General features: G+C 41.1%; 1 protein-coding gene across 3 annotated transcripts in view; it reads right to left on the reverse strand.

The window, feature by feature from the left end:
- Positions 1-1,985: 1,985 nt before the first annotated feature.
- CLDN12 (claudin 12) overlaps positions 1,986-12,298 on the reverse strand; it is an 83,149-nt gene continuing 72,836 nt past the window's right edge. Inside the window, exons 6-7 of one of the 3 annotated variants that reach the window (XR_013995320.1) lie at positions 10,702-10,767; positions 1,986-5,656 (exon numbers count right to left, since the gene is read on the reverse strand). The gene's annotated coding sequence lies outside the window, so the exon portion shown is untranslated. The remainder of the gene's footprint in view (positions 5,657-10,701; positions 10,768-12,298) is intronic. The other 2 variants (XR_013995321.1, XR_013995322.1) reach the window with 2 other exon arrangements.

Here is a 12,298-nt window from a genome sequence, read left to right on the forward strand (position 1 = left end):
CAACAGCGTTATATCTTCCAATCACCCAGGCTGGAAACCTTGGGGGTCACCTTCAGCTCCTTCTTTTCACTCTCTACTTCTAAATGATCACTAGGGCTTGCCACTTCTAATCTGAAAATGTCACTCAAGTCTGTCCCCTCCTCCCAATTTCCAGTGCCACTGCCCTCATCTGGGCTTTCATCTGTTCCCACTTTAATGCCTGGCATTCTCCTTCTAACTTGTCTTCCTGCCTGAATCTCCCTTCTCTAAACCATTCACCCATCCCATCTCCCTGCCCCCTCTAATAAGACCGATATGTTTCCTTACAAATGTGATTGTATTATTCCCCACCTCTGCTAAAAAATGCCTCTGCATTCCTTCAAAATAAAGTCAATGTCTCCCAGTAACTTTAAAATAAAGCTCAAATTCCTAAGTGGGGATTTCAAAGTTCTCCACAAATAAGGACCAGGTGCCTTTCTCATCACACCATGTTGTGATTAAAAGCTCAGAATCTGAAGCCCGATTGCCCAGCTTTGTGACATTAAGCAGGACTGCTGCACACACTCGTGGAGGCTGAGGGGTCCTGAGTGAGGCATTTGGCTGAGGGGTGAGGGGTGAGTGGGGGAAGAAGTGTAGTCCATGTACCACTCGCCAAGCTGTGTCTCACCACAGGGGTTCTACAGGCTTGGAGGAGGTGGCACTATTTCCCATTTCACTGATGGGCACTCTAAGAGCTCCATTTCCTATTCCATAAAGTGGGGCTAACACTAAGACTTATTGCATGGGGTTGCTGTGAGAATTGAATAAATGTGTGTAAAGCCCTAGAACAGTGCCAGGTACACAAGTGCCCAATAAGTGTCAGCTGTTAATTCCGCACCTACCCCATTCCTTATACTTTAAATAAATAGAATGTATTTATTAATACCATTTTACTCGTGTATAATCTGTGCTTTTTCACCTTTGTGGCTTTCATGGCTCATTCTGCTTCCATATATATATACAAAGGACATCAAAGAATGAATGTGCCATCGATGTCAAGGTGCTTCTTGACTCACATAAGTGTGAAGGATGAGTGTGGTCTCCTAGGATATTTGTGCCTTAGGGCCTCTTGACCTGGTCTGCACCCCAACATTCGCCCCTCCAATTTCTGCCTGTTGATATGCTGTCCACTCTTTAAAATCTGCTGATCTGCTCTGATTACCTCCATTAAGTCTTATTTGATCCCTATAAATATAAATATGAATTCTCTAGACTGTAACTCAATCTCAGGTACCTGTGGGCCCCTACTGTGGAACTTACTATAGTATATTTTGTACTATCTAAACTTGTACTTACCTCAAGACCTTATCTTCCTTGAAGATTTTAAGTGTCTTACGGTACCCTATACAGTTCCTTTTTATGTTCCCACAGTGTGTACAGCCTTACAGTGACATAACAGGCCCATACTGGGCAAGAATAGAATCATTTATGTGTACTGACTGTGTGCCAGGCACATGCAGTATTTTAATTCTCACACAACTTTTACAATATCATTATTTCCCTGCTATACAGGAGATGGTATGTAAATAACTTGCTTAGGGTTAGGCAGCTGAAACTGATGGGTAGAGATTAGAACCCAGGACCTGGCTGGTTCAGGGACTGGGCTCTTATTTCATGGTGGTATCTTGTTTGCTCCTTCCCCTGCTCAGGAGCTGACATTTATTGATGACTGTATATTATATTCCAGGAGCTTTTCATGCACTATTCCTAAGCTTCCGTGCAAAGTGGTTGTTGTTATTCCTATATGCATGAGGACAAACCGAGGTTGAGATGTTAAGCATTTCCCCTAGATCTCACAGCTGGTAAATTCTAGATTTCTTTTCAAATCCTGACCACAGAACTCCTCCATCCCCCCCCAAAAAGCACTTTTCAAATTTCAGAAGTCCTTGAGAAATTTTATTGCCATTATTATTATTATTATCATTATTATCATTATTTTCTTATTTTCTTCTTATTATTTTGTTATTACTCACAGGGTCTCATTTATGTGGTTCTATTTCATTTAGACACCGTTTTGACAAAAAGCATCACTATATAACTTATAGAAAAAATGCTATTTCTGCATTATATTTTGTCAACTTTTGTCTTCATATATTGACTACTTAATCCTATTATAAATAACTTGGAAAAAGAAATGTTTGTTCTCAGAATCTGATGGAATTTTACATACAAATGATCTTGATATCAGAAAGATAAAAGGTATTGATATTAGATGATCAATTATATGAACAGGAGGTCAGAAATATATTGAGAGATCCAAACTTAGTACTTGTGATTATTAATTTCATTAAGATCATTAGGTTTTGCCCAGTAGTTCTAATGCATTCCAGTCATTTGGAATGTCAAAATACTACACCTATAGAAACAAGTAAACACTGATATGAATACCAAAATGAACCTTGAACTAAATGCCATGCATAGAAAGAAGAGGGGGAAAAGGAAAGATGCAGAATCAGAATTAACCAATAGATTTTAAAAGAATATAAGAATATAATTTTGAAAAAGAAAAATGGCATGGGGATGGTGATTTTATTGGAAATTAGTCAGACTTATTGATGAGAAAACAATATTATCAAATTAACACGTATGCAGCAACTATGAAGGTAATTGATAGTTACTTAAAATATAAATATTATTTAAAGTTGCATGACTAGAATATCATTATTCAATTTTGCCAGTGCTCATTATTTCATTGGAAAAATTCTATTGTTTTGAGGGGAAAAAGTGCAAGTGAAAGTAGAAAAAAATTAATGGAACCCAAATCTTCCCAAGCAAAGAAATAACTCCAAAAGAGTATATCTTGTTATGAAAGTACTAATTTCTGGAGCTCCCAGAGGATTCTGAATAAAACTAGACACACTTGCAATGCATTATAAATATGTAATTACCATTTAAAAGGAGGGAAAAAGCTGATGAGTGAAATGAGAAAAAGGCATTTCAAAAAGCCAACCAGAGGCTGGCAGTTCAGGCAATGATCATCTTATCTAGAGTCAGGTTAACAAAGCTATTGTCATTCTTCCTCTCACTCTCAGCCTTTAACTGTTGCTCTCCTCTACCACAAGGAAACATCGGGTTATGTCTTTTTAATCGATTTTCAGTCACAATTTTCTCATTAGACTCTGGTATGCTCAATACATAATTCAATAGCACATGTTTACCAAAAGACAGCTAAGGGACATAAAGACTTCTCTTCTCTTTTTAATTGTTTGGGCACCCAAATTATAAAAGTAAATGAAATTCTGCAGTAAATTTCTATTGGTTGTACAATTACGATGGTTAGAGTCATTCATCTCATCTCACCTACAGTCTAACAATGAAGGCTTTCCTTAATAACATCCCTGTTTGTGAATTTGGCTGAGCAGTAACTTGATGTGGAAAATACTGTCTTATTCTAAAAGAGGCACGAACATCCTTTTCAAATGAGTTTAAAATTTGTCATGCAGATTTCAAAACTCTGGAAAAAGTATCAAATGTGTTTTTATTGGACAGCTGCATAACGAAGTAGAGAAGGTAAAAGATTTGTCTAAAATCACACAAATTAAGTGAAAAGACCCCTTCTCCTGTCCCATGTGTATTTCAGAAATCTAATCTATTTTGGGGGTTACTGTTACATTTCTTATCATGAAATTAGCTACTTCTAATGATACATTTGTCAAAACCCATTTGCATTTATCAGGGCGACATATGTTACTTGGCTTAATCATTGCTTCTATCTCAAAACACTGAGTAGTTTTGAAGGAATTTTTTCATGTGAAGCATGAAAAAATTAGTAAGTCATGAACCAAAGGCCAGACAGACATGAGCGACCATGTGACAAAAGTGATGGGATTAGGAGTTACACACTGGCTACTTTATTCTAGCTTTCCCTTTGTGTCTTCTTTTGGTTCTTTCACTTGGTATCTTTAAAAAATTGGTACAAGTCAGTGTAACAAATTAGGCAAACACTGATTAGCCATTTAGTGGTCTTTTTCATCATCTAAACCAAAGGTCCAGAAACTACGGCTCACAGACCGAATCTGGCCCTCTGCATGACTTTGTAAATAAAATTTTACTAGAACACACTCATCTATATTCATTTATATGAGTGTATTGTCTCTGGCTGGTTTTGCACAATGACAGCAAAGTGTAGTAAACAGTAAGGCCCCAAAAGCCTAAAATATTTACTATCTGGCCCTTTATAGATAAAGTTTGCCACTACCTCATCTAAACTGTTCCATCTTAGTGGTCTAGGAGGAAATTATACTCTCTGGCCACAACCTTCACCTCCGCTACTCTCCGTTCCATTAGATTTTACTTTTTTCTGCTTCTCCGAGATACCCCATTTTTTTAATTACGTTCTTTTTCTAGTATATCTACCATCTTCTGTTTATATATTTTTCCGCTCTCAGTCACTAGCACAATTAATTCCATTCCAAAATTTATTTAACCTGAAAATAAAGCTGGGCACCTGTGGCTCAATCTCTGCACTGGGTCAATAAAGAAAACTCAGTTCAATACCAATGGAAAGATATAATTGAAAGAAATTTAAATATTTACTTAGGCTATAAAGAAAATAGTGAAGTAGTGAGGAGGAGTATCCTCTTAATGAGTAGAACATTTCAAAATTCCATCTTCTAAGCATCACTATTCTAATATTCCCCCCAAACCAATGACAACTGCTGTGGTAGATGTTATGGTGTACTGCCCAAACCTCCCACTCAGGAAACAAGGCACTTATTCCTCCAGCTGCCAAGCTCTCTTTAGGAATTGCCCTCAACCAAACAAAGCCAACTCACTCAAAGTTAAACCCTCTTTTGGAGAGCATCCTACATTTAACATGATTGATATGGGGGTTTAGGCCCCTTTGCCTCAGTGAGGGAGGCCATCCAGGTTCCAGAACTGCCTATAAGATTGACTGAGGCCTCTGTTGCAATTATATGAAAATTCAACTATTCCCCAGCAAGTTTGCTCCTCCTTCTCCCTTACTTGTGTTATTCCTAAGAGCATTCCCAAATAACTCCTTCAGGCAAATCTCTGCCTTGGAGCCTATTTCCCAGGAAACCCAATTTTATTCAGCTGCTCTCTTCAAACTCTCTCTCATCCTATTCTCATCACCCAGACATAAGCTTCCTCCAATCACAATCTTTCTAGCTCTTCATTTTTCTCTCCTCACCGTCTTGTTTTTCCTTACAATCTTGGATCAATTCCTTTTCTCTCAGTAGAATTCACTACCTTTTCTTTAAGTTTACTAACTAGATATGAAAAAGAACCCATACCTAATTCTTTAATTTATACTAGTATGTTTTAATGCCTTATTCCGTGATTTCAAAATACTGCCTTACAGAAATTCGTTTGGGATTGGACTATCAGGTCTAATTTTTTAAATGTTTCAATTCACTGTTTTATTTTTAACAGAATATCTAACCAAAAAGGATTTAAAATTGTGTCTTTTATATTATGTATTTAAATGTCTTTATATGACTGTTACAGTCAACTGTACAGTGAATGTTCTTCTGCAATAACAGTTCCCCCTGTAATAGCATTTTGGTTCAAAATGAAAATGGTCTGGCACAAAATCTGGACAACAAGGCAGCATGAGAAGACAGAAAAAAATTTTAAATTCCTAATATCATCAATTTCTTCTTTGGTAAGTCTGCTTCTGAAAAAAAAGGAAAGGAAAGAAGGAAGGAAGGATGGAGGAGAGGAGAGAAGGAGGGGAGGAGGCAGGGAGGAGAAAAAGAGAGAGAGGAAGAGAAAAAGAGAGAAAGAGAGAACGAAGAAAGAGGGAAAGGCGAAGAAAGACAAAAGAAGGAAAAGAAAGGGAGGGAAGGGGAGAAAAGGGGAGGAGAGGGGAGAACCAAGTTAAAACATATCAAGGGAAAAATCATTGTAAATTCATGAATTACTTTGCATGCAGTACCTCTGAAGTTCTAGAATGATTATCTTTTTCCCAGACAAAATGTTTACTTTTCTGAAATTTACAGCTATTGCACAAGTTAGAATCAACAACTAATCTTTATTCTGCTTGAAGTTAAAATTAAGAAAAATGGAAACAAAATAATGATAATTTAATATCATTAGCAGATATTAAAATAATTTATATATTCTGTATAATTTAACAATTATGGTATTAGGGCATGATTAGCCAGATAAACCAATGGCAGTGAACAGAGTATACAAAAATATACTGAAATGTGTATGGAGATGTAATCTATGAAAAAGATTACATGTCATATAACTGGCATTAAGATGGGATTTTAAAATTAACTGTGTTGGGAAAACTGAATAACCATTTTGAAAAAGAAAATTGGAGCTGAATCTCACTATATACCATGACTAATTCCAAATGGATAACAGAGCTAAATGTTAAAAAATGAAACTATTCAGATTATTTTCAGAAGATAAATTCCCAAAAGTGACATTATTGGGATACAAAATGAAAAAAAGTTAAAAAGTTATTGATTCATAGAGACCACCTCAGGGATGATGTAGATGCCTGATCACTGCACTGTACACCTGAAGCTGAAACCGAACGATAATGAATGTCAACTACAATTTTATATGTGTATATGTAGTTACGAGAAGTGGAGTACAGCATTAGGAATAGAGATAGTGGAAATGTAAAGGCTGTATGTGATGTCAGAGGGGTAGTAGATTGGGGGAGGGGAGTTATCATTGTGAGAGGGATATAAATGATAAATGTCTAACTAGTACATTGTTTTGTACACCTGAAACTAATTAAATGAGTAATTATTTTTTTTTAAAAAAAGAATGTGTGTGTTCTCATTTTAAAAATATTTAATGGAATATATGTGTGTGTGGTGTAGCTTAAGCTTTAGAAGCCCTTATTTGCTAAGCCCTTTCAAGGCCCTGAAAATATGTGTTATCAGAATCAAATATTTTTATAAAATTACAAAAGGAAAATTTTATAAAATCCCATAAGCTTCAGACCCCACAAAACCTAGATCAACTCTGGGTTATTTTATTAGTTTGAACCATATGAAATTGCCCTTTAATATGTCATAAACAGACAAATCTGTAAATTTCATAGGATTTAACTAATACACATAATTTTGGTGACTTGTGAAGTGGTTCCATAAGGGAAAGAAAATCTCTAATAACAGAATTTCCAGGTCAAAGAATACCAAAAAAATAAAACAGTAAAAGATACTGTCAGATTGTCTTCTGAAAAGTTTATATACACCGAATCCCCCCAACAGTAGAAAATGTGCACATTTCCCTCAGGACAGTGGGTGCTAACCAGCATGACTACACACTCTCCTTTCCCCAAGGTAGTCCTGGTTTACACCTGTTCTCATAATTATTAATACCGTGTTTCCCCCAAAATAAGACCTAACTGGACAATCAGCTCCAATGCATCTTTTGAAAGCAAAAATTAATATAAGACCCGGTCTTACATTATATTATATAAGACCCGGTATATATTATTTATATATATTATAATTTCCCGGTTTTACATTATAGTAAAATAAGACAGGGTCTTACATTAATTTTTGTTCCAAAAGATGCATTAGAGCTGACTGTCTGGCTAGGTCTTATTTTGGGGGAAACATGGCCGTACCCCCTCCCATCCCCCCCCACCCTCCGTCACTCTCAAAATAGTATGGTCTCTGTAGTGTTACTGATCTTTTAAACTGATAAAAGAACTCTTTCTAGCCTCTAGGGGGCCTGCGGGTTTCTGGGAGGCCCCTGCACTCTCCTTCCCCTCCCCCCCCATTAACCCGCACCGACTACTTCAGGAGCAGTAGAGTTCTGACGCATGCCTCTAGCTACCGACTCCCTGTCTGTATCTGTGGATGGAGGAGGCGGCAATAAAAGTATGCCTGTGTCTCCCTTGTTGGAAGTCAAGCACTTGCGAGCACATGCACACACACACACACAAAGCCTAATTAGTAATTGCTGCTGTTGTTGCTACAAAGGTGTTTATTCTCGTCATCAGTGTCACTGATGTTCCCATGTTCACATTTCCCAGTGCGCTCCTCTCCTTACAGTAGTTAAAGTGTAATCTCACTTATAGGCCGAGTGGCAGGTGGGGCGCTTGGCCCAGAGTAGGGCCTGTGTTGGCACTCCACACAGACACAGCCGGTGGCCTGTTCTGTGGGGAACAGGGGCAGCCAGGGGAGGCGACAAGGGGACCCCCCATAGTCTTTCTTTTGCATTGGTAGGTGATTCTCCATTCGTGCTCCTTCCTGGATGCCTGGTTTGGTGGGGAACCATACAGCTCAGAGCAGGGCAGGGCAAAGGGGAGAGAAGGAAAAGCAGCAGGCACCCAGGAGGGCAGGGCAGGGTGGGGCAGATGGGTACAGGGGTGGCTCCTGTGGTAAGGCACGACTCTGTCTTTAACTCTCGTGGTAAGGAATTTCCTCCTGCACCCCTGACTGGCCCCTCTCCCCACCCCCACCCAGACCAACACATACAGTCCCTGGAGACAGGGGCACCTCCTGGGGTTCCTGAAACAAGGGAGCTCTGCCACCCAACCCAGTGCGGCAAGAGTATGGAGGAAAGACAAGGGCAAACCTTGCCTGAGGACACGGTAGGAAGAGGCTGCCCAGGACATAGGGTGGGGAGAGAGAGGACCCCAATGCCAGGAGCTGCCCCCACCCAAGGCCTGGAAAGGGGGAAGGCCTGAGGACTACTGCTTCCTTTTGGGAGTTCGCTGGAACCCCAGCCCACCCCTCTGTGGCCCAGGGGTCCACCAAGTGACCAGGGTATTGTGCTGTGTGATGACGCTGGGGTGGGGTTCCCAGGCCAGGGCAAGGGGGTGGTGGAGGTGCGACTAAGGTGCTTGTGCTTTAGCTGTGGGTGCTGACTCCCCCATACCCTCATCCCCGCTCCACATTCAGGCCAGAAAGAGGAGTGCCAGGACCCCAGCCAGACCCAACACCCCCATCTCCACAACAAGCCAACGCCAGAGGGACCCCTTCTCACAGGCTGGCATGGGCCGCTGGGTCCAGGTGAAGCTTCCAAGTCAGATTTCAAGGGGCCACTGTGGTGGTCGTCACCCACCTCTGGTAATCCCCTGCCTCTGGAAGCAATGGGCCGTCAGACTTGGGGAGAAGACCTGAGGGTTTGGACAAGGGCCAGAGACCAAAACATCAAATGACACCCAGCATGGGGGGATAAGGAGTGAAAAAAGAGCCTTTTGGTTCACATGTAAAACTCAAGAAAACTGAAACCACTAGCACTGGGCAAGGTTAAAAGAGGAATGGTTAGAAAGAAAATTCTGTAAACAACTTTTAACAATGGAGAGGACCCTGCCCTGTCCCCAGGAGCTGGGCTGTGCCAACAGGTCAAGACCAGGGACACCTTCAAATGTAGCCCTGAGGGGAGCTGGCCAGACCCACAGGAGTCCCAGCAGTGGGTGGCTGGGCCTGGGGCCCCACCTCGGAAACGCACAGCCACACTCCACAGACCAGCACACATTCAGCCTGCCCTACCCCCACGCCCCATGCTGCCTTCCACTGCTCGCAGGACCAGTATCACAGTCCCGTTGGTTTGAAAAATAAAAGGAAACTTATACTTCAGTATTTCATTAGCTAGAAAAAAAATGTTTTAAAAAGTAAGTACAGGGGATGGGGGCTGGGTGAGGATGGAGGAGGGAGGGAAGGGCAGTAGCTCCCCAGCCTGCTCCTCTGGGTTCCAACCCTGGTCCCATTGCCTCTTCGATCTTCATTTGTTTAAAAGCAAAACTTGTATACACACGTTTCTGCAAGCCCGGAAACCTGTCATCCTATCCCCAGAGACCCTCGGGCTGCACCCCTCACTCAGGACCTGCCCCTCTCAGGCCCCAGAGAAGCTGAGCCCAGGGCGGGGGAGAGAGAAGGGCACTGGGCTGTGGAAGTTGTTGTGGCGAAAGTTCAGGACCTCCATCTACAGGGTCTGGGCCATGGCAGAGGTCGCACCACGTCCACGCTCCCGGGGCTCCCACTGGGCTCCGCAGCGGCTGTTGGGGCCGGGCCTGGGCCCTGGGCGCGGACCCCTGCGACCAGGTCTCTGCCTCGGCTTCCGCAGCCTCCCCAGCCTCTGGCCACATCAGCAGCAGTGGAAGCAGCAGCGGCCATGCAGTGGGGCCAGGCTTCCGGCCTCATCGCCCCAGCAGCCGGTCTGGGGAGGAGCAGCCGTCCAAATTAGTAACTATTTTCATCCAAGTCACAGTCCTAGCTGTTCATCATCTAACAGGCGGGAGATGTTAAGAGGGTCCTAGCACTGAATGAGGGTTTGGACAGAATGACCTTTATATACCTTCAAGACTGAAATTCTGTGACTAGACCAGTAGCAATGGACACTTATTGACGACTTACTGAGTGTCAGAAACAACCCTAAAAATTTTACCTCTAAAATCTCATTTTGTCCGCAGAGCTACCCAATGATTTAGTCACGATTGTTAGATAATATTAACAATTGAGTAAATAAGGGATGGATTAAGTTAGTTGTCCGATATGACACAGTACATAGTAAATGAAGCCCAGATATCAATTAAGGCAGCCTGACTGAAGGGCTGTTATATCTCCATTTTCTGTAGCCTTCTATTACATGTTTTCAGGCAATGAAAACCTATTTACCTTTTACATATTTGATTTCCACTTACTTTCTAAATAATTCTGATTACATTTCCGCAAAGTTGCTAATAGGAGGGAGAGAAAGGCATGCAGAAAATTCATGCAATATAATTTGAAATCTTACCATTATAGAAACTTCCTTCTTCTCTTTCTGGAAGATCTGTTATTTCAGTTATCTATCCATCATATACTATGAAAAGAGAAAATCAATTTATCTTTTCAAAGACTTTCTAAGAAAAGTTAATGACGACTTACCTAATTTTAAAAAATATTAAAAAACAAATTATTTGTAAATTATCATATGATTTCTATTCTGAGATTTTAATGTTACTGCTATTATAATATTTAGGGACCGAATGACTTAAGGTATTACCAACTTGGCTGTGAATTTGACAAAGAGGAAAATGTCAAATATTTTGTGGTAACCACAAGACTAGTTGTCTGCAGTGGCAGAAAACCTGAAGATGCTCAACGAACCCCTAATCCCAGCAAATCATCTTCTGAAATCAATCTCAATAGAAGTTTTGACCAAGGACCAATGACTGAAAGGGGTGATATTACTACCACTCCTTGAAGATAACTCTGTGGATAAGGAGTATCGTGGTCAAATAACACAAATAACTTTTCAGATTCCATATTTTTCTATTTCACAAATCAGAAGTCTGCTTAGTCTATGTCTTAAATAAACACCATAAGACTACCACATATAAACAGGTTATCAGTAACCTCCCAGTTTGTGAGTCCAAATGGCCCTCATGAATTTCTCTTAATCCATATTCAGACCCTCCTTTCTTGATCTCTATGACATCCCTGTCTCTCACTTTTCCATCTTCTTCTCAATTCTCTTTGAACAATCATGTTTCCCTTACTCAACCCTGTAATATAGATATTCCCCTTGGGCTTGGAGATTATTCTCCTGGGAGGAAAAGCATCCTGCATTATGAATTTGATAACATTTTATTTTCTACAATGAATCTAGTATAACTAACTGTTCTCATTTAGTGAATACATAACTGTTTCTACCAACAATAGACAAATACCCAAACTTGTGCTCTTTTCAAATCATTTCTCTTGGTCCAGATTCCTGTGGAATTTAAAATGGAGGGACAAAGAGGTTCCAGTCAAGATATAGTCGGTGAACGCTGTGCTCGCCTACTGCCGTGACCATATTAAAATTACAACTAAATTATAGAACAATTAACATGGAAAACCATCTTAAGACTCCCTGAACAGAAGCCCTATAAATAAGAATATAAAGAAGCCACACAGAAACTGGCAGGAGGGATAGAGAAGCAAAATGGGCTGGCCCTACACCCATGTTTGGCAGTTGAGAATCTGGAGGGATATGTCAGCTACAGAGGTCTCCCTGAGGAGTTAGGGGTCCCAGCCCCAAACTGGGCTCCACAGCCCAGAGCACCAGTGCTGGGAAGAGGAGCCCACATAATACATCACTCTAAAAATCACCAGGGATTTCATCTGTCTGGGTGAGACAGAAGGCTGATGGAAAACCAAGACATCTTCTTAAATAGCTCACACACAGACTCTCCTGCTCCCAGGCACACACCCTGGTGTCTGGCAGAGGGATCTCAGCTCAGGAAGTTCCAGAGACGTACAGGAAGAGGCTGAGTTGTGGGGCTTGAAGATGAAGGCTGGAGGGATAGCCTTCATTGTCCCTGTATTGAGCTCTACCCCAGCACAGCCAAATCTGAATCTGCATTGGC

This window comes from Rhinolophus hipposideros (assembly GCF_964194185.1).
Source record: "Rhinolophus hipposideros genome assembly, chromosome: 18".
Classification (NCBI taxonomy): domain Eukaryota; kingdom Metazoa; phylum Chordata; class Mammalia; order Chiroptera; family Rhinolophidae; genus Rhinolophus; species Rhinolophus hipposideros.